Source organism: Manis pentadactyla, chromosome 4 (assembly GCF_030020395.1).
Source record: "Manis pentadactyla isolate mManPen7 chromosome 4, mManPen7.hap1, whole genome shotgun sequence".
In the NCBI taxonomy this organism is placed as follows: domain Eukaryota; kingdom Metazoa; phylum Chordata; class Mammalia; order Pholidota; family Manidae; genus Manis; species Manis pentadactyla.
Window position 1 is genome coordinate 72086595 of NC_080022.1, and position 24115 is coordinate 72110709.

Here is a 24115-nt window from a genome sequence, read left to right on the forward strand (position 1 = left end):
CAGTCGTCAAAACTGCTCTTTCCCTCTATCACAATTCAACCTTTCAACACTGTACACCCATATCAATCAATCTATATATCTATAGAGAAGTTAAAGGTAGAATATAATAAAAAAGATTTCCATCAAGTCTCTAAAAAACTAAGTTCCCATAATTAATTTAAAATTATTCCATTTAGAGCATACAATTCTTAAAGGAACTTATCTACTACTTAAATTGAGATGCATTTATAAACTCTCCTATACCACAAACAACAGCTTTTTTCTCGTTTATACTTTGCTTTGAAAGGCATAAAAAACAAGTCCCAGAAATGAGATCAATTGCATAAAAGTTTAATGAGGGTGGAACAACTCATTTGTTCATTTTCTATCCTACAGTAAATATTAAGACAACATTACAAGTAAGTTTATAGATCTCTAGCAAAACATTTGTGGTTCAGGTTAATTACACCTGTGTTTTTCCATCAGAAAAGTCCTTTGGCTGATTGTTCTTCTATCCAAAAGACTCAAGGGTTCTCAATATATGATTCACTTATAGAATTTTGGGGTAGGCAGCCTTTAAGATTGCCCCCAATTATTCCTACTTCCTGGTGTACATACACACCTTTGGGTTACTCTACTCAAGTATGGGCTGGATTTAGTGACTATAATAAACAGAATACAGAATAACTGATGGGATTTCTCTTCCAAATTTAAGTTATAAAAAGTTTGTGGCTTCTGTTTGGGGTCATTTCTCACTCTCTGTCCTTTGGATCCCTCTGTCTTGGGAAAGCAAGCTGTATTGTTTTTAGTAACCCCATGAGAGGTTGATGAGGCAAGGAACTGTTGTCTCCAGCCAACAGCCAATGAGGACCTGAGGCCTACCAAGAGCCCTAGGAGTATGGAGTAGATCCTCCGCCAGCCCACCCGTGGAGATGACTGCAGCCTTGGCCAACATCTTGGTGGCAGCCTAACGGAAGATCTTGGGCCAAAGGAACCCAGCCAAACTGTGCCCAGATTCCTGACTGGCAGAGATTGGGAGCTAAATGCTTATTGTTTTTACAGGGCTAAGTTTTGGACTAATTTGTTATATAGCATTAGATAACTAATACACAGCTTTCAAATATACATAGACATTTCTGAATTCCTTCCATAACTTACAGGTCTGCTGAAACACAAAGTGATACCATACATTGCAAATTGAACTAATCAGGCTTATGACAAGGACACTATTCAGTTTTTCAATTCATCACTCCATATTATAGTTGGATGCCTCCCCCATCAGCTTATTAACTTCTAAAGGGTAAGGAATATACTCATTTTTGTATCCAACTTCCTGAAACATAGCAGGTGCAGAGTGAATGTTATAAAATGAACTGAGTCCCATATCTGGCATGTTCATTCCAGCTTGAGTGCTCCACCTCTGCCAGCTTCTTTCTCTACCCCACAACTAACGCTTCTCGAAGGCTCAGACCAACCACCACCATCCCCTCAACACCACACCACTCATGAAGCTCTAGTCTCTAGTTCTTTCATCTGTCCCAGCTACTTTTAGGTACCATACATTTTACATTTCTGTATTCCCTTGATCAGTCTTAACAGATGGAATAATCGGTGAATTACTCAAGTAAGTAACTGATGATAAGTTAACTTGGCCAGGCCAGCAGGCAAAGTGGATAAAGGAAAACAACAATGCAAAAGATGCAAAAGATGTGAGTCCATTAAAAGAAAAGCATTAACTCTTCTTCATCACCCAGACCTCTCCTAAAACATCTACCAACTGAGAGTTCAGTAGAAACATTAATATCTTGATTACAAGATTTCCTTCACACAATAGAGTATGTGTGTGTTCTTTTCAATTTCACTTGAAATTCAAACTTGAGAAGGTGCAATTGCCTAATCAGAATTCTATAGCTTTAATCTAGCATCAGAATATAATAGCTTCTCATTATACAGGAATATAGTAACATTATACCATCTTAGATTCTAAATATTGCCTGGATTTTTCACAAATAGCTAACTATTAGTTAGTCTTTGTCAGTTACCAAATTGCTGGGTTAAGAAAATAAAATTGTTGAAACTAAGTCTTTAAATATTAGTCGTATCTTACAAATTCGGTCATAAAAATTAAAAATTTAGTCATCAGCATATTTCAAATAGATGTTATTACTCTCAAAAAATATGATTATTTTTAAAAATTATCACCTTCTACTACAATTTCATTCCAAAGGAGACTATATCTTCTAATTCCATTATACATACCTCTCTTCCTTACACAAAACCATTCAGGTGTATACATCAGTACAGAAACACACCAAATTCAACTTCTTAGAATATCTATTTTTACAAATTTAAAATCTAAATGATTTCACCTGAGTGGCATAATTTAATAGTATGGATATTTTCCACAGAAATCAATTCTTCATAAATTACATTTGAATATATATCTGCAAGGCTGAAACTCAAAATCTGGTAATCCTTTTTAGCCATCTGCCCTTTTGCTGAGTTTGTGGCTATGAGGAGAATTCACAGTTGTGAATGCCACCCTTACAGGCCTGGCTCAGACAGATGGGGGTCACATCGTGACCAAGTCTTTCTCTGACCTGGTTTCCTCCTCTGGAAGGTGGGGTGATTCTACCACGCCGTAGGGTGATTGTGGGTACTTACGGAGGTAAGAGGTGAAAAGACTAATAAAAGAATACCTGCGATACCACTGATTTAACAAAGACGTGCCAGGTGCTGTTATGAATGCTTTACAGATACTATGAGGTCAATCCTCGCAATAACCCCATGTGTCAGCATATTAATTTCCTTTCTACAGGTAAGGGAATCAAGGCATAGAAAGGTTAGGTAATTTGCCCACGATCACAGAGCTGGCTGTGGCAGAGCAGGGCCTCCATCCCCACGCAGACTGCAGAGCCCATTCTCTCGGCCACCATGTGCTGCTGTCTTGGTGGGTGAGGCTCTGCAAATGCTCTTACTACGGCTCATAAAGACTGCACCTTGTTATACCACACCTCCCAACTGGGCAAAGACTGCACAGGAGAGTGGGAAGACACAAATTCAGGGAAAATATTTCACGTGTATCCCTTTGGATTAAGGCATGCAATCTCGTGAAGCTCCAAGCCAGAATTTGCCACTAGAAAGAGACCCTTTAAGTAGCTTTGGAAAAGGGAGCTACATGCAATACTTTAAACTCCTACACACATCCCTGAGCCAATTACTGCTGCAGTAGGAGAAACAGTATGGTATAAAGGTTAAGGGCACAGGATCTATCCACAGTCAGACCGGCTGGTTTCAAACCCCAGTTCCACCACTTACAAACTAAGTGGCCCTGAACAGAAATCTCTGGACTTCATTTTCTTTATCTGCAAAAGGAGAGTAAGTCTTTATTCTCCAGGGATTAGTATGTGGTTAAACAACACATTCAGTTTTAAAATTTATTTAATAACTTTATTATTTTTTCAATTTGTAATAATTCATATAAAGGGCTTAGAACAGTCTTAGGTACATGGTAAGTGCTCAAAGTAAATTCACTATCGCTTCATATTTTACCAACTTGGAAAGATTTCCATGATATTCTGCTAACAAAAAAAATGTTGCAGAACAATACCTAACATTAAAAGGAAAAAAAACTATATATGAATACATATGGATAGATATAAATTCTGCTCTATAAAGACAGAAGCTTACATAAAAACAGAAAACACAGGAAGACAAGACCAACCAGAAGGTAGAAAAGGGAGCAAGGGCAAGACTTCCATCCCTTCACGTACTTACACACACACACACACACACACACACATATTATAGGTAATCATTACTTTTTTGTGTCTTCTAAATTTTCTAAGTGAATGTGTTTTTCATGAGAAAAAAATCCGTTTTTAAAAGGCAATTACCATGATAAGCAGTGGCAATGGGGATGAACAGCATCAAAACACCAAAACGAATGCCAGAATGAAATGAGTAAAAAACATAAAATATTTATTTCCAGATTAATCAATCAATCTGTGGTATCTTAACACACAAAGGCAAGCAGCCCTGCTGGGCAACGATTGGTTAGAAATTATACAGATATCCTTGAGTTATTTAGATAATCAATTATAGAAAGGAAATAGAACTTCACCATAGATCAGTAATTTGTAGTTTTAGATGGCAACTTAGCAGTCTACAGAAATTTGAAATATGTGAATCTTTCCACTAATCAGTTACACTTCTCGGCATCTATTACCACATATTCAACCATACAACTGAGCAAGTATAACATACAAAGATGTTGTCGACTGCAGCATTAATTCTAATGTCAAGAAACAGGAGACAATCTAAATGTCCAGCAACAGAGAAACAATTAACAACCAACACATACGGTACAGCCAGAAGGGCCAGCTACTCTGGGATTATTGAAGTGAAGCAGATCTGCGTGTATGGCATGAGAAAAAAAGTTATGGATAAGAGAATAGCATGATCACCCTTCTGCTGTTAAGTCAAACTAAACACATTTAGGAGAAAGGTCTAGAGAAGTTACAAACTGTCACTAATGACAGACCTGTGGGATGGAATGGCTGGGTGTAGGAAGGGGGGGCCAGGGTTTCCACGTCTTCTGTAGCACCCCTTTAAAGAGCTGGAGTGTTTTAGGGGCATGTACTATTTTGTAAAAATTTTTAGAGGTAATGGATTCATGCAGAGTTAATAAGATGATGTGTGTGGAAGCAGACTGACCTCCATCCCAGGGAACAACACCTCTGCCCAGAGTGGAAATAATAACTTCGACAAATGATAAACTCTTCCCATGGATCAATTACAGCTCCAGCACCTATCCAACAAGTGAGCAAGGATGATGCAGTCTTCACTCAGATGCCCTGCTCTGTCACAGCCTATCTGTGGGGATCTGGCTCATCAGGGAATTGTGAAGAGCAAGGACACAGAGTACTGGTGGACCCAGCAAAGGGGGATTCTCTTTCTAACTCAATTATACTCTAAACTTGGTAGGAGGAAAAGAGGAAGAGAGGCTAATTTTGATTTTCAACATTAAAATTCTTTTCAAAAAAGAATATTCTTACTCCATCAACCTTCTATGACTTGAGCAACTAATATAAGCTGCATCTCTCTGCTTCAAGAGGGCAGCTTGTAAATTATGTAATGTATAGACTTAGAGCCTATGTCACACCATCTGATATTTTATTATACTTTTTATGCTAATGTTTTCACCTTTTTTGGTCACAGCCCTCCAATTAAACTCCAAATCATTTTTTTGCAGGGCATTGTCATTTCAGGGATGTTGCATAGGGTCCAGAAAGAGCGCCAGACCAAATGTCAGGGGCTCTGGGTATCAGGGCCACTTCTATCACTGAGCAACCTATAGCTGGTCATAATTTCTCTGGTTGCAAGTTTCCACATCTGTAAAATTAGGAGGCTGAACTGAATGATCTTGAAATAATTTTCAGTTCTATTATCTATAATTTTTTATATTTCTTGTGAGACCTAATAGGGAATAGAGTACAACTATTTCTATCAAAATTTCTTCTTCAAACATTTTTATAACAATGTGCACATCTTTACAACCAAATGTTCAGCAAATGAAATTCTACATAATTTTAACAATAATAAAATGTATTAGCATAAACCATTTACCAGGAACAATTTAAAGCATTTTACATGTATTAACTCATTCAATCTCACAGTAGCCCAAATAGTTATTTCCCTCCAATTACAGATGAGGAATCTGAGACCCTTTCTTGCCATAGGTCACACAGCTAGAATGTAACAAAGCTAAAATTCAAAGCCTGTACATTTAACTATTACATCACTGCAGCAGGAGGTATGAATACACATTATGTTTTTCACTGTCTTCACTGCAGCAGGAGGTATGAATATACATTATGTTTTTTCAAACTGAACATATGCACAGGTACTTGCTTCTCTACCACCTCAGAGTAACTATATGTGGTAAACTACAATCAGATAGTAGGTCACTGCAATTTATTAACTAGGATGTGAACTGTATAAAAGCAGACAAAACATTAAATGGCATAGCAATTAAAAAAAATTTTTTTAAATCCAGTAGAGCCCATACTGCCAGGCTTTCCCTGAGCTGCCATTCCTGTCTCTGTGCTTCCAGAACATTTTGCATTAACTCTGTTGTATTACAGATCTAACTGTGTGAAACTTCTATCACCTAAACTGAACTTCTGGTGAGCAGGCCAGTCACTGTACCGTCTGTGCTCTGCTTTGATACGAGGCATCATAAATAACCCATGGTAGGAATCCAGTAAAGTTTGCTGAATGAATGTCAACGAAGTTCAACCATATATATATTAGTGTGAGGTATGCTACTGTAATATTACGATAGACAAAAATCAACACTTTGGCCATGCTGCAACTTAGAAGGGCATTCAATTGAATTTCAACTGATGCAGCTCAGAGATGCAGGAACGTCTAGAGTATGAATCAGAAGCATGACAATTTAGACAGTATACCAATTTCAAATTCTTCCAGTGCCCATCTAGGAGAAAGCAACAATCATATTCTTACAGGGGGTTTACTAAGAAAAAGAACAAAAAAGAGGCACTGTTTTAAAATCTATCCTAATTTATAAGGTTGACAGTCAGCTAAGAAGTCCAAATAAAATTTTAAAAGCTACCATTTATTGGTATTTCATTCCCAAAATAGCAGAAGATAATAACATGGTTTAAAGGCAATGGAATAACAAAAAAACTAAACATAATTTATGAATCTGTTCTGTAATAGAGAAATGATATATTTCTAATAGTTTTTTCAATGATTTAGCCCAAATCCAGTCATTGGTTACAGTTTTCAAATGGCGGTCCTAGGACCAGCAGCATCAAGAGCACCTGGGAATTTGTTAAAAATGCAAATTCTCAAAACCCACTCCAGGTCTACAGATTCAGAAACTCCTGGTGGACCCAGAAATAAATGTTTTAACAGATCCTTCCACGTGATTCAAATGCATAAAGTCTCCCCTATAGACTGTGGTTCAGTGTAAGTTAGTATGCTACTCATGCAGTTTAGGTTACAGAATACCAAAAGGGATTTCTTATCTAAATGTGCTACAGAAGAATGTGCTCGCTTAGGCAGCACATACACTAAAATTGATGGAGGTTTGCTTCTGAATAACCCTTCAGCATTGGCAATGCATGAGTGTAAATGTCTTCGGCCAGATGTCCCACTGGAGTGCATAGTATCCCAAGGCACCGGCTGCTATGAGAGTGATGTGAGAAACTCCATGACATATACAAGCTTGAAAACCAAACTATCTAATGTCATCAACAGTGCTACAGACACAGAAGAAGTCCATGTGATGCTTGATGCTCTTACCTCCTGACACCTATTTTAGATTCAATCCTGTAATGTGCGAAAACATACCTCTAGATGAGTCGAAATGAAAAGCTGGATCAGCTGCAGTTGGAGGGGTTAAAGTACATAGAAAGAAATGAAGAAAAAATGAAAAAACTTGCAAAAATATTAATTCAAGAAAAAACAACTCTACAGAAAATTAATGATTGGATAAAACTAAAAACTGACATGTATGAAGGGCTTCCATTCTTTTCAAAATTATGATCAGTGTGTGCATATATTTGCATAAATGAAGGCCTTATCAGAAGATCTGAGTTCAGTAAGGAATTGTGGAGTTCAGCATGAGTTAACTTTGAAATATTTAGGAATTCTGTGGAATCCTGAAAAAGATGGTTCTTGAACCAGTTTGCACAGCACAGAGGGTGTACTTGGTTACAGAAATCATATGGGAATTAGGTTTTTATGATGTTAACGATTAACTATGTGTTTTAGGAATCTTATTGTGCTAGCTGCTTTTAGTAGATATTGGTGTCATATTGTTTGATGTTTGAAAATTTATTAATATATGTGCCAAACAAGAACTAAAAGCTCTCATATATACTTGGAATTTTTGTTTTAGGTACCATAATCATGTTGAATTTATCTGATCACTGATTTTGAAGTGGAAAAGCTAATTTCTTCTTAAATTTACACCACTTATATTTTCACTAACTATATTCTATGATCCAGATGTTGCCTTTCACTGTAATATCATCTAAACAGATGTATAAAAATGAAATTTTCTCTATCAAAGAACTTTTACATTTGAAATATGAAAGAACCAGATATGGTTTTCTATTTAAAGTTTGCTGATTGTTTTGGTTCAAAAAAATAGATGAAATTCAAGCCAACCATTATATCCCCTGAAATTTCAAGATAATGCTATGTTAACTTTTCTAGCTGTAACTTATCATTCACTATTATAAAATTAACTATTTGAATTTATTCAGCAGATATCCCTCTCATTAAGAAATAAACTATTGAAATAAAAAATAAAAATAAAAATAAATATGCTACAGAATGGATTCCAAGAATACTGTTAAAAGTATACCAAAGTACTAAATAAATGAAGGTTGAAAAATAATTCCTAGAGAATGCCTGGCTAAGGCTTATTAAACTTTAGAGAGTGGAAAGAACTTAGAAAGTCAAACAGTTTGGCAGCTGAAATTCATATACTCTACTCACTTACTCTACAACCTAGCAAGCCCACTTCCCGGTAGAAATCAAGAGAAACTCTTGCAGATATAGTACCTGCCAAGAGATATGAACACAAACAGTAGCACTCCTCACAACAGGAAAACCCTGGAAGCAACCCAAACACCCATCAACATGAGAATGGATAAACCCTGGCATATCTGCAAAATGGAATAATATGCAGCCATCAGAAAACTTCAGTGACATACATTATAGAATGAATCTCAGCAAGATAATATTAAGTGGATGAATTATAGCATTTAAAGTAGAAAAAGTCTAAGGGTATGTAAGCTAGATTTTTTTTTTTGGCATATATTGCCTTTCATTTCCAACTTTTTCTCTCCTGAGAGATACAAGTTCAGATTTCAACAAACCTACTTTAGTCTCTGCACTTGCATGGCATTTTCCATCACTGCTGTGTAGTACTAATCGCACTATCTTGTGGTTAGTTGTACATGGGCCTGTCTCCTGAAATAGGCAGGTTATCTCTAGACTAAGAATAATGACCTATTCATCTATATCTGCCATCCTTTTCCCTCTACCCACCCTATCACACAACCACTCCCCGCCCCCCACCCGCACATACACCCCTTTGTATTCACACACATAGCAGGCACTATATTCACTGACTTGAATCCAATTATTTACAAAAACTTGTTTAGGATCCCACATTTCGAGTGCTGGAAATGTTTTAGAACAGGTCTTATATCCACAGTTTCTAAAAGACAATAGGACTTCAAATATGTTTAATAATTCAAGAAACTGTTAAATCACACTTTTTTATTGACTATATTCTCGATGCTGTACTTTCATCCCCATGTCGAATTTATATTATGACTCAGATTTTGTGCTTTTATCCTCTTCACCTTTTTCACCCACCCACCATCTACCCCTTCCCTATGGTAACCACCAGTCACTTCTCAGTGTCTATGACTTTTATGGCTGTTTTGTTTGCTTTTGTTGTATTTTGAGATTCCACAAATAAGTGAAATCATATGGTATTTGTCTTTCTCTGCCTGGCCTATTTCACTTAGCCGAAATACCCACTAGGTCCATCCATGTTATCACTAACGGCAGTATTTCCTTCTTTTTATAGCTGAATAATATTCCATTGTACATATGAACCACTTCTTTATCCATTCATCTACTGATGAACATTTTGGCTGCTTCCATATCTTGGTTATAGTAAATAATACGGCAATAAACACAGGGATGCACCAATCTTTTCAAATCAGATTTTTTCTTCAGGTAAATTCCTAGAAGTGGAATTATTGGGTTATATGGTATTTCTATGTTTAGTTTGAGGAACCTCCAAACTGCTTTCCATGGTGGCTGCACCAGTTTACATTCCCACCAACAGTCTAGGAGGGTCCCTTTTTCTCCACATTCTTGCCAACACTTGTTATTTGTCTTTTGGATAGTGGCTGTTCTGACTGCTGTGAGGTGATATCTTGTTGTTTTGATTTGCATTTCCCTAATGATTAGAGATGTGGAGGAATGTAACAAAGATGTGTAACATATACACTTTTTAATTGTATATGTGTGTATGGAAAACTTAGATGCAATTAAAAAACTACATTTAAAAAGTTAAATTTTAATTTAACTACATTAAAAAGGAATGATGAATGAAGAATTAAGTTAATAGTTGCCTCAAGTGAGAGACCCAAACGGTTATATAGGAGTTACAGTCAAGGTCCCATATTAGTTTTATGTTAAGCGATGCCTATATATTGAAACAAAATTTTAAAAAATGGATCAATGATGAGAATGTGTCATGAGCTAAGTAATATAACCAATCTAGTTCTTTGCACTTGGAAGTTCTTTAAAACTTTTTTTAAAAATATGTACTATTCCTCAAGTATTTCAAGCAATTTTAAATTGTACCCAGTCTGACTATGAGGCACCAAGAGCCCTGGGTCCTCAGACTGACTACTGCCAACTCAAGGGTTAAACTGTTTTGGATCATAGAATCCAAAGCCAATGACCCTCTGCTAAAATGTGCAAAAACAGGCAGTTTTGGCTACAGTTTCAGAGGATGAAGACATTCATAGATATGCAAAAGATCCATGGATGGGGAATTAGGAACTCCTGCACTAACTAATTCTGTGAGAACCCAATGCGGCTCATCAGCTGTCACTTATCCTTACAATGGCTACAAGGAAGGAGTATAGACCTAACACTATGGTACTGATCAAAGAACCTGAGACTCAGAGAATTAGGTAATCTACCCCGTTACAAACCTGGAAAACAGGAATAAAAACCCAGTTATTTAACCTTTATGGTCATAAAACTAGCTATTTATGATTCCAAAGTTTCACATGGCCTCCTCTTGACATTCAAATATCCCATGCAAATGACAGAAATTCTCTGAGCCCATCTCCTCAGATAAAATTACACAGCTGATGAAGGGGGTATAATGGGTGGTTTCTAAGATGTCTTCCTGCTCTTATATTGTCAGTCCTATGTGGAGGAATATTCTAAAACTTAGATACAGAATAGAAAGAACAGTGTTGAAGGTGCCAACTTTTAGATAGCAAAGCACAGACAACCAGATCACAATCAACTGGCAAACAAGGCTGGGACCTTTATAATCTCAATTACTAACTTTCAGTTAAAAAGTAAATGCAAAGGCTGGTACCCATCTTGGAGTGTAAGGATCTACTGGCCACTCATTAATCTCTGTGTGTATAATTTTAAAATCATATGTAGTGTTACAATTCTATTAGAATAGTATTCTTTGAGTATTCTCATTCCAGTTTAATGTTTCCAAAATATATTCCATTTTCAGCAGCCCTGGCAAAATAATGTTATAGAAAACTGGGCAATTAATGGTTAGGGGCTAGGTGGCTTAGCTAGTGACAATGAGTGAAGGACTGGTGAGAAATACTTCAGAAGCTGAACTGAAAAAACACGGTGACAAGTATACAAAAGGGAGGCATTCCTTCTTTCCTATCTGTCTTTGATACTGGACATAATGATGTCACTGAGATAGAACAGAGGCATAAGATTAACAAAACTGGGTTTGGTTAAGTGGGTGGAGATAATGAGATCAGTAGCTCAGTGCACAATTTACTGGGTTTAGAGATGCCCTCCTGAGACATTCAAATAGGGATAAACTCTAAGGCCTGGAATCAAAAGATACCAGGACAGATTTATGAGTTGTGAGCATAAATATGGTAGTAGAATCCATATAGAAAAAAGGAGCAGCAGAAAGGATCTAAGAATATCAACATTAACAGGTGAGTGAAGGTGACCAAGACACAGGAAATAAAAACGGGAGTGTGAGGGCAGGCTTTGGAAAGCTAAGGGAAAAGAAAGTCTAAAGAGGAGGGGTGATGAACAGCAGCAAATGCCACAGAAAAGGCAACATATGAACAGAAAAATACATTGGATTCGGCATTTAGTGACTTTGTGACAAAGCTGAGGGGTAAAAATGGAAATTCGATTTCAGAGAAAGGATCAGCAAATGAAATAATAAACATCACTTGTTCAAGAAGTTTAGTTTAACAGAATGTACTTAGCTTTTCTGAATGTACAGTCTTTACTAGATGCTTATGGATAAATCCACTAGTGACTACAAAAATCCTGTCCTTAAGTTCTTATTCAATTACAACAATTTTATATCAACTAAATAATATTAAATGCTCAATAAACATAAGTTATTTTTCTAGGCACTGTTCTGGATAGTCACATATTTTCTTATTTAATCATCTAATCCTAGAAAGTAGGTGGAATTATCCCTAATTTACAAATGATAAAACCAAGGCACAGGGTAGATAAGAGCAAGCAGTAATATGCCTGTCCAAGGTCATATAGCTAGAGGGATGGTGGTCAAACCCAAAGTTTGACGCAGGATAGTAAGAGGTTGGGAGGACAATGTGTGAAGCAAGTGTTTACAGATGAGAACTGTGAACAGTCTAACTTCTTGCAGTTTAATTTCTATTTAAGAACTTATTTGTAATTTGAAGACGTTTTGTGTCTTTTCTCATCTCAGAATCCTACACTGCTAGGGCCTGGCATTTTTATGCTTGTTAGGACACTCAGATTCTACACTGCATTATAATATTGTTGTTTCTCCTAACTGAATTGCGAGTTGCTTGAAAATGGGGCTGTATAGTATTCATCTTTGTGTCCCTATTCCCCCAATCTTAAAAAATAGAAGATACTCAGTAAAGGTTGGTTATGTGAATAATCCTTTCTGCTTTTCTAAAGTTTCTGGGGGATTCAATAAAGTATTTTTAAGGTCTTTAATTGCTTGTAGGATTATTGTCTCTTAGATAGTAATTACCTGGATTGTCTATGTTCAGAACACTTTTGGATCACTCTATTTGATTTGGGTGAAAATGCTCGTTTAAAGTAAAAATCAAATTTTGCTGGGTAAAGCCTTTTAAAGGTTCTCTGTCACCTATTGGTCAAAGATCACAGACCTGTTCTCTAACCTTACTACTAACCTACCCTGCCTGGCTCCACAAACCAAACCACCTGTACTTCCCCTATGGTATACTGCAATACACCACTGTACTTCCCCACTATATGCACACCAGGCAAACACAGACACAGCAGATACTCTTTCCTGAGGCTTCTCATATTTGCAATTTTTATTTTCTATTTTGCCCTCTCCCTTATACTCTAAATTTCCTGAAAACAAACTCCTTAAGGCAACACTCTTTTTTATCCTCAGGTCTGGCAAGTAGCAGCCTAGTAAGTGTTTTATAAATGTTTATCGAAAGACAAATGACTAAAGCATAATTCAGGACATCTGCTGATACTACAGTGACTCATTATCAAAAGTAAAGATTTCAGGTTTTCCACAACCAATAATGATGCACTTCTCTATTTCATCTCATCCCATACATTGGTGAATTCAAGATAACTCACACCTTTATTTACCAGCTAATCATGATCACCATTGCCAAAGACACAAAACAGCAGCTAAGAGTATGAAAACCCTTTGTGTCCTGAGCAGTCAGACCAGTAAGGCATATTCACAATCTTTGCAAAAGATACAGAACATCATTATATACAAAGCTTTGCTCCAATTTAAGCCTGTAAATTAATTACTATCACACAAATCTGTGTCAGTGTCTCATCTTTTTTTCTCCAGGTGCATACCACACAGAAGGCACCCAAATGTCTACTTTTATAAAACTTGTGTCATAGCCAGCTTTGTCCAAGAGCAGGTATGTCAGGTTTCTGGAGACCCAAGAATATAAACCGACTTTGTGCTGGCCGTGAGCCTTTGACAAATCAGCTCAACAGTTTACATTTTAGTTTTCTCATATATTGCCTCAGCATGTTTGGGATGTAATGTGCTTTAACAAGTCTTGTCACAAGGAGCAATGTGTTATGAGGAGATCTTCACATTTCATCCTAGAATAACTAAGTCTTTGCAGTTATCCTCAAGCTGCTTCACTCATGTTACTTAATCCTGGGGCTTTATTATCTTCATTGTACAGATGGGGAAAGAGAAGGGTATAAAATGACTTGGCTGAAGAGGCCCAGCAAGTCACTGAGAGACCTCATTTCAATACCAGTTCCTAGTCCTCTTTCAAAGAACCATTTTGTTTGAGAAACTTCACTGACATTAGGCAGAACAGTGTGTCAAATGAGTTATTAGCTTTTACTTGTTTAGTTTCAATGAATAACCTAAGCTTCCTAGGCCTGTAGGTTTGGTAGCTCTAAGATTTGATGGAATTTTTAAATTTTGTTGATGAAATTCAAGTTGATAAAACTACCTCTAAATTCTAAATTTCAGTATAGCTTGAAACTTTAAAGGTATTTTTTTCTCTGTCCAGATCTCTAATTCTTTTCAAATTTTTTTTCAATCTCCTAAATGGGTCAAGTCATACCTACCTTTCCAGTTCAGGATCAAAAATGCCAGAATTTTCTTCTCCCTAAACAGTAAACCAGTTGCTCCTGTCCCTTGAAGGATCCAAGGCATCCATCATTCACAACCAATTCTAGATGTGGACTTTCATTTCAACTGTTAGGGGGCCCAGCAATTTCAAAGCCCAGGAAGCCCCCACTCTTATAGCTCTGACCCCCTCTCCCAGGGGTGCCCCTTCTAATCCTCACCCTATGAGGGGGTCAAAAAAAGGAATTTCAAATAAGATTCAAGAAGAACCGCATAAGCGTCACAAGTAATAAGAATCTGGGAATTCCAACTATGGACTTGAAATGGAGTTAATAATCTAAAGATTTCCAATATTACACGTGCTGAGAAAAAAATTATTTAGCAGATTCCATTTCCTGGGCCCAAGTGACTTGCATAACTAGGCGATGAGCAATAGGCAAGGGAGCTCACCATTCAGTTTACTGTACTTTACTATAAAATTCTACACCAAAATATTTTCACACATGCCTGCCTCTTAGATGACGTAAGTTCTTCCCCTAGGTTTTTAATTAGCCCACTAACGGGGTTCTTGCCCTGCAGCGGCCTCGGGCCACCCAGTAACTCTCATTCTAACCGCCTCTCGCGCCTCACGCTAACAAACCACGAAGCCCGCACGCCCCGCAGCCTCTGCCAAGGGGACACCGCAGTCCTGAACTGGCCATCCCCTCCTCCTCCTCGTCCCCGCGTCGCTCGTCAACCCACGGCAGGCGCCACCCTCTCTCCATCCCGGAGAGGGTTTGGGGCTCTCCTTGCCGGAAACCTCTCATGGTCGCAGCGCGGCAACAAGCCAGCGGACGCGGTCTCCGAGCGGGCACCTACCTTCCACCTCCTCCTACAGGAGTGGCCGGGGTCGGAGGTCGCCCGCCTCCTCCAACGGCCCCAACGGCGGCGCAGAACCTTCCTCAGAGAAGCGGGGCGCCGAGCCAGGTGCCTGCGCTCACCTCCGCACCCACCCTCCCGCCCCGGGCCCCGCCGGCGCCCCTCCTCGGGCGGGCACGTCACAATCCCCGCCGCGGGGCAAGGCTCTCACCGTCACAGCCCCGGGAACGGTGGGAAGCCACCGCCCGGCGTCCTAACACCGGCCAGCGTAGCCCCGCGGGCCCGCACAGGCGCGGCGACAAGCAGCGCTCCGCGTCCGGGCCTCGCCTCTGCCGCGGGCTCCCGCCTTCCCCGCCCCCGGCCAGGATCGCCCCGCCCCTCGCGGCCGCCTCCTCGCCTCCGCAGGTTTGAGCGGTTCCCACCCCGCCCCCGCGCCGCCTGCTCCGCAGGCTCAGCCGCCTCCCATTGGCTCCGCCAGTTGCTAGGCGATGAACAACCGTGGCATGCATTGGTCCTGTGGGGGGTCCCGGAGTCCACTCCCCACCTTCCAAAAAAACCCAGAGAAAAAGAAAACCTTATCCCTAGAGCCCGAGCGGGGTGCGGACGCAGCTGCGGCTGCGGCACCTGTTACGCCCTGTGATTCACCCTGCCGGGCTCTGGCCCCCTCCCCCTCCTCTCGCCCGCAGAGCTCGGGGCCCCCGGCTCCTTGGGGGGGAGGAGTCGTGGCTGCTTTAAAGCACGTGTTCCGAGCCCCAGTGAACCCCAACACCCACCGTAGGATCAACAGTGAAGCTCCCAGAAGAGCCACGTGCGCTAGCAAAAGTAGAGAATAAACCAAACAGCCGGCACCTAGAATTAGGTCAGGCCCAGGGGAAAGGAGGTTCAAGCGTCGGAAATGGTGGATGCAAACAACCCAAACAGGACCAGGAGAAAGTTACATGTAAAATTAGGTCAAAGAAACACCGAGGCAGAAGACAGCGTGAAGAAATGGCACTCGTGAACTATATAAGTTTATGCAAAAATGTCCCGCACCCACTCGGCAAAATATGTGCAATGAAAATGTATGCCTGCTGCACCCCTAGCTCGGGTCAGGCCGGCTCCCTCCCCTGTTCCATGTCAGCCTAAAATTCTCCAGGGAGGAAAAGGGGCCGGAGAAAGTAAAGAGATCAGATGGGGAAGTTGCAGAGGCATACGAATTGAGTTATAAACACAAAGATGTACTTTGATGGATTTTTTTTTTTTTTCAGTGAAGCCAAGGGATTTACTCAAGAGGAGAAAAACAGGTTTGGTATTTTAAGGAGGCTCCCGAGACAACTTTAAACCAAAGTAGTATGAGACAAGAAGAAATATTAACACTGAAAAGGCAGGGAGGAGGGCCCCCTCACAATTTACATGCACATATCCCCAATCCTAATGAAAGATCAAGGCAACAAAGTGAGCACGCCATGGTGACTTCAGAGTCCACGGAAATCCTCCTCTTTCCCTTTGGCCTAAGTGTTCAGGAGGCCAGGCTAGATGCTGTTAAACAGAAGTGAGTAACTTGTTTGTCATTAACTTGTTAGGGCCCATCATTGTAACGACTCTTTTAGCACTGGGCTGGTGGGGAGGAAGAAAACGAGTATTACCAATGAGTACCTTACTCCCTAACCCAGACCAATAATGGGGGATGGGGTGGGGGTGAGGGTGGCTAGCCGTAACCCCAAGAGGAGTTTTGAAATTTCACCTGAACATCTCTCCAAATGCCACGCCCTTTCCATCTTAAGAAGCAACTTAATCTGACAGTAATTCTTTCAAAGAACACTTAGACCATTTCACCTCCCAATGAAAAAGCAGGTGCTTACTCTTTGATTAGTTAGAAGCATTGAGATGAATAAGGAGCATCTGACACACCCTTTTATGACCTAACCACCAAACAGAGTGGAATTTTAAGGTTTGGATCAGGTTGGATGACCTCTGGAAAGTTCGGCCTTTCTCCTACCCCCAAGAATGAATCTGATCTATCTGAATAAATGAGATGTTTTCAATCTTTTGGTTTCAGGACCCATCCCTTTCCACTCCTAAAAGTTATTGAAGGACCCAAAGAGCTTTTGCTTATGTGTGCTGTAACTATTGATATTTACCATTCCAGAGTTAGTGTCTAAATAATTGCTTCATGTTTTAAAAATATTTGTTTAAAAAATAAAATGCATAAACCTTAACATAAATAGCACATTTATGTGGGAAATAACTCTTCCCCCCAAAAATAGAAAAAAGGGTGGTGTTACTTAAAAAATTTGCAAAAGTCTTTAATGTTTGGCTTAATGGGAAACAATTGAATTTTCATATTTGCTGCATTCAATCTGTTGCACAATTTCAGGTCGCCTTTGGAAAACACTGTACACTTATAAGAGTATGGAAACAAAAAAGGCAAATAACATTTTATTATATAAGTCTGGGGAAAGGAAATCCTGGGGCAAAATACCTCTAAAACCTGAAATCCGTCAAAGGGAGAAGTAAAGTTTAAAATCCGTTTATTGCTTACAAACTGCAGTCACCAGCCTGCTCTCTCTCCTGCTCCAGCAGAAGCAAAATCGCCCCTCCCCTCACCTCTCAGGTACAGATAAGCCCTCCAGTTTGCCTAGGTAATTACCCATTGATATGGAGATGAATTTCTCTCCACCCCTGAGGAATAATGCAAATGCACTAAAGCCATACTTCTCTCCATCCTTGAGTGCCTGTTGATATGCATATGTACTAAGGCCAGGCGAGATATTCTGAAAATACTACAATTTTACCCACAATTATTTTAATAAAAATAATTTTGAATGTTTTTGCAGACTCATTGAAAGGGTCTTGGGGATTCCCCTCCCTCAGGGTTCCTCAGATTACACTTTGAGAACCACTGGTCTAAACTCTGTCCCCAGTTGTCAATGACTGGTTTAGGAGCTGAGCATGTGAGGTAATTCTGGTGAATACATAATGAAGAGTGGCGTTAGGAGGCTTCAGGGGAACAGTTTTATCCCAGAGAGCCCATAAGAAGTCTTCCTTATTTCTTGCCTTGGCCATCTTCCAATGAGCAAGACAACTTTGGAGCTATGGTGGCATCTCCTGCACCAATGAAAGAAAAGCAAGAAAAATACAGCAAAGGCAACCCAGGACCCAGAAGTCACTGAATGGTTAAATTAACCTGCTCTGGCTCTGCATACCTCCAGACTGCTTCACCTGGGATAGTGTAACTCCGGGGGGGATATCCCGGGGCCAAATACCTTTGAAACCAAAATCAGTCAAAGGGAGAAATAAACTGAGAGAAACCATTTATTTATTACAAGCAATCTTCCCATGTCTCTCTCAACTAGGCTGCAGAAGAAGAGCCCCACCCAACCTTGCTGGTCCAGATATACCTGTGTAATTACCTACTGATATGGAGATGTCTACCTCTCACCCCTTGGAAACACCTATTGATATAAAGATGCACTAAAGCCAGGTGAGAGATTCTGGAAATACTGCAATGTTACCCACAGAGAGTAAAATGACCAATTTGTTAAGCCATTTTGGGTCACATATTCAGTTACTTGCAGACAAGAAGTTCCTGACTGACATACAGGACGAGATAAAGAATTTGGCTGCAGCCTGAAAAATAGTCTAAGGACATTTTTATCACAGGGCTACCTGCATGGGCAAGATAGAACTTTGCTATGGAAAGGAAAGATAAAGGGGAAAGACAAAGCCTGGATTTTTTTTTTCTTTTTAATGCTTTATATTTTGGCTACTTTCTCTTCTGTTAGAGAAGTAAGGGGATGTGAATATCAAATGTTGCTTCTTCAAACACATTGAAATTCCACCCTTGTCCCTCTGTAGGCTGTATCACAGTTGTCAGAGTTATTCTTTTAAAATATAATTCAGATCATGTCACTTCTCTGCTTTGGCTCCTTCTGTCAATGTTAAAGGCAAAATGTTTCCATGACTACAAGGTTCTTATGACCTGCCCTCCATCTCCTTACCTCTCTGACCTCATGTTCTACAACTCTGTCTCTTACTCAACTAACCATTAGCTGCCTCACTGTTCTTCCATCTTGCTAGGCACATTTCTGCCTCAGGGCTTTTGCATTAGCTATTCCCTCTGTTTGAATGTTCTTCTCCTTAACATCTGTGTTACTTATCTCTCCTGTTTCAAGTCTCCCAAAGTCACCTTCTTTGTGAGGCTCAACCTAACAACATTACTTAAAACTGGAACTCCCCTCCAGCTTTCCAAATCTTCCTTTCCTCACTCATCTAATCTTCAACCATAATATAGAGTTTACTTATTTTGCTTGTTTGGTCCATCTCCCTTCACTAGGATGTAAGCCCAGCAGATACAGAGATTTAATCTGTGTGTTCACTGATGAATACCCAGTGTCTAAAAACAATGCCTGGTACTTAGGAGTTGGTGCTCAATAATTACTTGGTGAATAAAATGAACATAATTGCAAGTGAATGGTTTTCATTAAAAATAATCACTGTGGAGGGCTATATACATATTCCAGTGCTCAGAGGTATCACATCAGTAGGCAATGAATTTTCTTAAAAGAATTCTTTTTTGCAAATCTGATTTTGGGAACATTCCAAAAGTTATTCAGAACCAAATCTAATGAACACATTCTTGAGCCATGTTAAAATGCCAAGCCTGTATTTTTCAACTAAGTTACTACATTTGGGTGGATATGGAAAGGTCAGAAACTAAGATGTGTTTGATTCCTAGACAGACAATAAACTGAGACTGATCATAACTTCAAAAAGGAGTTCTAAAAATGCTCACCAGTACAAGTTGCAGAAAAAGTATATATATGTGTATTTTAAACTCTATGTGTTTGTGTATATGGGTAAATGAATCTCTCCCAACTTGTCTGCAGACTTCCATTCTTGCCCCCACTACATCAGAGTGTTTCAAGAATGAAAATCAGATCTTCCCCCAAAATAAGAATCCTCCACCCCTCTCCCCTCAACTAAGAATCTCCAATGGCCTCTCATGTGTTCATCATGAAATTGAACTTCCTACCTAATCTGGTCCCCTTCTCCCTCTTGGAATTCTTACGCAAGCAGCGGTCCTCTTTTTGGTCCTCTGGCCCTTCGAACCTGCCATTCAGTTTACTTGGAAAGCTCACCCCACAGAGATTTAAGACTCTGATTCTTTTCATCATTCAGATCCCATTTCCGTGTATGAAGCAACCTTCCCAGGCTTGGTTTTGTTCCCTTGCTTACAGTCTGTTTCCTCCCACTAGAATGTTGGCCCCATGAAGGCAAGGTCCTTGTTGCTCCTGTTTATGTCTATAGCCCCAGCCCCTCCATGCCTGCAATGGCGGGCTGCTAACCAAACTGGGATGGAGTCTGGAAGGGAAGTGCATAGGAGGGAATAAACATCTGCTTTACAATTTATTAACTTCTGTTATATATTAATTTTAATGAGAATATTATTGTAATTTTAAAATATTATAATTTTGCTAAAATAAATAGCCTCTGACTTTAATATATGTATTAATAATCTACCCCTATTTATTCATACGTGTTCCTTGGAAACCAGCATTTCAACATTCAGGCCATGCAGCTTCTACTGACATGTATATTCAAATCTGGACAATAATGGGCTAACTTATAAAGACTTCCTGCTGTAATTCATACCATCTGGATTATTTCAATAGCAGCAACAATTTCTGGATCCAGTCAGGGCCTGAATGTTATAACAGATGAAGAGATGGGTGGAGTCACCTCTTCATAATGGTCCTGCTTTCGTTAGTTCTGCTTTCTGGTCAGTACTATTATTCCAGGGGTGGCAGGGTGGATAAATGAAATCTTGCTGGATATTGTACTAGGAACTTTAATATCCATGGCCTCATTTTATTCATGAGATCAATTAAAGCTATTTGTAATTAACTACAAAACAGAATAGGACAGACTCCAGGGGCCACAAGACTTCAGAGTCCTCCCTATGGGCTGGAGTGGTCAGGGAATACTCACCAGAGGAGAAAACCAGAGAAGGGCCTCAGGGCAACCATTCTCTGCAAGCCTGGCAATCGGCAGGCATCAGATCACCAGTTCAGCTTCCAGATTTCTCAATGGTGGGCTTACACTTACCTGGGCTTGGCTCCTCTAGCTCTCTGAGTGACTCTCTGCGTAATGCTACATTTCCAAAAATGATTCATTTCTGGCCAGTTCCTTTGGATTTGGGCCAGTAATAGTCTGGCTTGAAATGACAGTCCTGTGCCACTTATGAAGTGCTGACTGAGTTCACTGGAAGACAGCCCCCTGCTGTTTCCTTTGCCTCCCACCTCCCCACAAGGGAAAAATTCCCAGAAAAGAAAACTCATTAGGTGCCTGGCCCTCCCTCTGCCAACACCCCCCACACCGCCTCCCCGCAGCACACAGACACACAGAGCAGCAGATGAATGCCTGATCATTTTCTAGGTGTACCATTCTTAGGGCTTTAGATTTGGCTGAGTGTTTTGCCCTAGTATTTCTTTCGGAGGGGTCATTTTTTAGCAAAAATGCCTGATGAATTTTACCAAGCTCTAATACTTTAGTTTCCACCTCTTTGACCAAAACTGATTTATGAATTTTTAAATATGCTATGCAGAATTTGATTTTGCACAAATCACTCAGTTGATAAAGCACTATCATAAAAGGTAGTTAGGTGCTAACCAAAGTAGTTCTTAAACCCTGTATTTTCAAGAAAGAAGCATATCTCCTTTAGTAAATGCAGTGAAAACAAGTATACACCATAGGCAATCATTTTGAACATTTGACCATTAAGGAGGACTGTCCTGAGTTCTGATATAACACTGCAACTATGTTAACTCAAGTCCTTGACACAGCCTGATCTTCTTCAGTATCCAATTATACTAGGTATAATGGTTTTTATATTTTTACTGAAAATTTATGGGGTCTCTCCTGCAACATATAACATTTCACTTTTTAAAAATTCACCAATCATACTTATCTCCCCTTGGGTCTCTCCTCCAACTGCCTCGTTTTTGCTCAATCCCCCCTTCCCTTCCAGTACACACACACACTCACATGCACAAAGCTAACCTTGCTGACTGCAGTAGTCTTTAAACCTTTCTCACACAGAACAATTTGGTGCAATCTGTTTTTCTAAATTTGCTAATTTAAATCTAGAACAAAGATTCTTCAGGGAAGTGGGGGGACTATAAATAACCCCAAATTGTTTTCAGTTATACTGAGACCTATTTAAAAACTGCACAGCACAAAGATCCAGCATTAATGAATAGTTCCAATTTAATTCTGCACCAAAGCACCTTTTTATTTCACATAGTCCTCTTTTTTGAAAATTTCCTCAATGGTTTAATGAGTACATATTGAATGATTACCATGTGCCAAACATTGAGGGATATAAGGTCTCTGTTCACAACAGAACTCAGTCTCCCAGGAAGACAGAATAATGACAGTGTAAGTATCATAGTGAAGAGGTTAAGTATATACCATACGTGTGTGAGCCCAGACTACCTGAGCTGAAATACTGTATTGGGCACTTGGGCCACACTGACAGCACAGAGCTCCCAAACTCGCTGAGCTTCCGCCCTCAGGGCCTTCTGTTTCGTAAACAATGGATGCTTCCTGGTCTAAGTCACTATAGTTAGGTTGTTTGTACCTCCAGCCAAAAGCATCCTATCTTGATTGTACACTGAAAAAAGAAGTCTAATGAAGTGACCTGAAGATATATTCCCATTTTATTGGCACACATGTACTCAAGGGTCACAAATGGAAACAGATAAGCAAAAATATCAATGAAAAATGAGGTATAAGAGTTATTCACAAGGGACTGACTGAATGGAATGATTAAATGAGAATCAGGGAAAGTGTGGGACTGTTTCAATGCTTTGAATTATAAATATATATCTAAGATATTAACATTTTTCTAAATTGTATTTTCTTTCTTTACTAAGCTAACTAGGCCAGAAAAATTAAAGCATGTTGGTAAGTACAACTTTTCACAAAATGATTTGCTGTTTTGAGATTTTCAGACCACACCGCTATGTTTCCTTGCTGGTACTTGCTTTGTTATAGATATTTTCTAGGAAAAGTCATATGTAAATAATGTATCTATGAACCAAATTACATTATAAATGTGCTAGTGAAACAAAACAAGATGCTTAAAAAAAAATTTATGATAAATCTATTTGTGTAATAATGATATCTTTGTAGAGCAAATAAAGTCTTTATAATTTATCTATTCTATAAAATCATATTTTAATATGCTGGACTTCCTTAAAAGAAGAATTTTATCTATTATTATTTAAAACCCAGATTTTTGTGCAACTACTTTAATGAGCAATTTTGTAATATGAATGAGATTACAGAAGGCTGTTGTGTTGCAATCAATGAAACAATTCATATCCTTTTGCCTAATAATTGGCAATTCGATTTTATCTTCATTATGAATTTCCATTTGATTTCATTATTTATGTTTCTCTAGGCAGTCTTTTTTTGCCTGCATTCTTGGTGAAGAAGAAATCTGGAGGCTTTGTTCCTGATGGATTTTATTTCCTGCCTTGTAAACCTCTACCAGATAATCACTCAAATTGACATAGATGGGAATAGAATCCTCTATATACTGGCTAAAACACCCACATAAAGTTTGGATTTGAAAAACTTTAATATCAATTAAAATGCTGTATTGATTTAAAATAACACCTTAAGACTGAAAATCATATGTGAATCCGCCTGTCACTTTAAAAAGAAGAGCAATTGCTTTGTGGTTGCTGAGCTCTCTTAGATTTATTTTATCTCAGCAGCTGTTCCTGAAGCCGATGCGAATCAAATAAAGGTTTTCAAGCCCTTTGTTGTGTTTCGCAACTACTGGTATATGCCATTAACTCCAAAACCCAAATTTAGAATGGAGTTAGGGGG

The 24115-nt window shown here is 39.2% G+C and overlaps 1 protein-coding gene across 7 annotated transcripts in view; it reads right to left on the bottom strand.

The window, feature by feature from the left end:
• SSX2IP (SSX family member 2 interacting protein) overlaps positions 1-15587 on the bottom strand; it is a 46841-nt gene extending 31254 nt beyond the window's left edge. For 6 of the 7 annotated variants that reach the window (XM_057500378.1, XM_057500379.1, XM_036890258.2 and 3 more), the window contains exon 1: positions 15447-15587. The gene's annotated coding sequence lies outside the window, so the exon portion shown is untranslated. Of the gene's footprint in view, positions 1-15235; positions 15394-15446 lie in introns of those variants that run through there. The other variant, XM_057500376.1, reaches the window with a different exon arrangement.
• Between the last annotated feature and the right edge of the window lie 8528 nt (positions 15588-24115).